This window comes from Octodon degus, unplaced genomic scaffold (assembly GCF_000260255.1).
Source record: "Octodon degus isolate 3935 unplaced genomic scaffold, OctDeg1.0 scaffold00005, whole genome shotgun sequence".
NCBI classification, from domain to species: domain Eukaryota; kingdom Metazoa; phylum Chordata; class Mammalia; order Rodentia; family Octodontidae; genus Octodon; species Octodon degus.
The window spans coordinates 12,922,629-12,925,359 of NW_004524581.1; the positions used below are offsets into that span (position 1 = coordinate 12,922,629).

The window sequence follows — 2,731 nt, forward strand, 5'->3', positions numbered from 1 at the left end:
TGAGAACAGTGACTAAAACAATTTATCTACTGGAATTAACTAGAGCAGAGGTTTTGGGAGTGATTCAATGATTGAAACTTACAAAGCCAAGCAAATGAAAAAAATAATTATGATACCAAAGGGCCATTGTGCTTGCCAGGGAAGCGCTTATCCTACTTATACCTATTATTTTTTATCTTAAAAAATAATTATGACACCAAAGAAAAAATAGAAAGTTCTAGAAGGAAATAATTATAATCACTGTATATTGTGGAGTTCAGATTCACCATTTGTACAAACAACAAATCTTGACACAGTCCACAAAGCTACATAATCATTCACAATATAAGGGAAAAATATGTGCACGTGCACTTTTTTTTTGAGGAACCAGGGATTGAACTCAGGCCATTGCGCTTGCCAGGGAAGTGCTTATCCTACTAAGCCATCTCCCTGGCTCCTACACATGCACATATTTAAGAGTACAAGCCTCGCCTTCCGCCACAGCAACCATTGAAAAAGAGTAGCCATGGCCCTCCGCTATCCCATGGCCGTGGGCCTCAACAAGGGCCACAAGGTGACTAAGAATGTGAGCAAACCGAGGCACAGCCGCCGCCGAGGACGTCTCACCAAACACACCAAGTTCGTGCGGGACACGATCCCGGAGGTGTGCGGCTTCGCCCCCTATGAGCGGCGCGCCATGGAGATGCTCAAGGTCTCCAAGGACAAGCGCGCCCTCAAGTTCATCAAGAAAAGAGTGGGGACGCACATCTGCGCCAAGAGGAAGCATGAGGAGCTGAGCAACGTGCTGGCCGCCATGAGGAAGGCAGCTGCCAAGAAGGACTGAGCCCCTCCGGAATAAAGCTTTGCAGAAAAAAAAAAAAAAAAAGAGTACAAGCCTCATATTCCACGGCTTTTTTTTTTTTCTTTTTTCAGATCCAGGGATTGAACTCAGGCCCTTGCACTTGCCAAGGAAGCATTTATTCTACTGAGTCATGTCCCTAGCCCCTTCCATGGCATTTTTAGTTTTTTAAAAAATAAAGTGATTAAAAAAAAAAAAAAAAGGACCTGGAATTTGGAGCTGGGGAGATGACTCAGTAGAATAAGTGCTTGTCTTGCAAGTGCAAATGCCTGAGTTCAATCCCCAGTTCTGCCAAAAATAAAAAATAAAAATAAAGTGATAATTATGCTACTAGCAATATTTAAGACAAACCAAATATGGTTGTTCCTAGGGGTATGATAACTATTTTTCCTTGTAATCATATAATACTATCTAATGATTCTTTTTTTCAGTACTAAGGATTGAACCTAAGGCCTTAGCAGTGAGCTATATCCCCAAACTTTTTCTTTTTTTCCCTGTGTTTTTGAGATAGGGTTTTGTTGGGGTTGCTTGTTTGAGATAGGGTTTTGTTATGCAATTCAGACTGGCCCTGAACTAAGTGATCCTCCTGCCTCAGAATCCTGAGTGCTGGGATTACTACAGGTATGTGCCACCACATATGGTCCCAGGCCTTCCTTTTTTCATTTTTTTTTTTTTTCCTGTATTTTAGGGAAGGGTCTACATCTTCAGGGTGTTCTAGGTCTCACTACTCGATCAGACTCATAGTGATCCACCTGTTTACAGCCTCCCAAGAGCTGGAATTACAGGTATGTGCCACCATGCCCTGTCTCATCAGTTTCATGGCGCTCCTGGGGGAGGGCCAGCAGGCAGGCTGAGGGATCAAACCCCAGCCCCTGCGCCTGCTTACAGGTGCTTAAATCCACTGAGCTATTTGGCTGGCCTCGTTTTTTTATTTATTTTTTATTTTTTTATTTTTTACTTTGACAGAGTGTCCCTAAACTATTAAATTGCCCAGGTTGGGCTTGAACTCACTATCATCCTATCTCAACCTCCTACTGGACTTTAGACATGCACTACCACACCAACAGACCTTTTAAACAATGCATATGCATTATTTTTGTTTGTTGTTGAGACAGGGTCTTACTATACAGTCCAGACTGGCTTTGAACTTACTATAACCCATAGCTTGGACTGGCCTCAAACTCACCATCCTCCTGCCTCAACCTTCTATGTGCTTGCTGAGATTACAGGTGTGGCCACTATATCCAACTACACATGTTATGCCGTATTTTGATAAAAAATAAGATTGACTTCATTCAAAACAGCATTCAAAATAAATAAAATTAAACAGCATTCCATACCGGGAGGGAAAAGGAAGCGACTTTGGTTTTTACCTGTAACATTTTATTTCAGAGACAAGGAGAGGGAAGAGGGAGAGAAAAAGGGGAAGGGAGGGAAACTAAGAAAAACAGATGTTAATGATGATTAATTCTGGATGATGGGACTACAGGTATTAAATCATTTTTGTAGTTGTATTATTTTTTAAAATTTCAACATCTGGGCCAGGGAGATAGCTCAGTAGAATAAGCACTTGCCTGGCAAGCGCAAGGTCCTGAGTTCAACCCCTGATATCACAAAAAAATAAAATTTGAACATCCTAGGGCTGGCGAGATAGCTCAGTGGTCTAAAGCACCTGCTTAGGCAAGCTTAGGAAAATGTGCAGGGACTGAGGTTAGCATGGCCCCTGCGCAAGGACGACATGCAAATTCATGAAGTGTTCCATATTTTTTACAGCAATTAACCACTAGGATGAATGTATGCAATGTGTTAATTATTGAAACTGTCCTGGGCTGGCGAGATGGCTCAGTGGTCTAAAGCACCTACTTGGAACAAGCTTGGCAAAGCACAGGGACC

The 2,731-nt window shown here is 42.2% G+C and overlaps 1 protein-coding gene and 1 pseudogene across 2 annotated transcripts in view; one reads left to right on the forward strand and one right to left on the reverse strand.

The window, feature by feature from the left end:
* Usp54 (ubiquitin specific peptidase 54) overlaps positions 1–2,731 on the reverse strand; it is a 147,642-nt gene that overhangs the window by 127,217 nt on the left and 17,694 nt on the right. The window lies entirely within an intron of this gene.
* LOC111818738 lies at positions 2,510–2,606 on the forward strand (annotated as a pseudogene).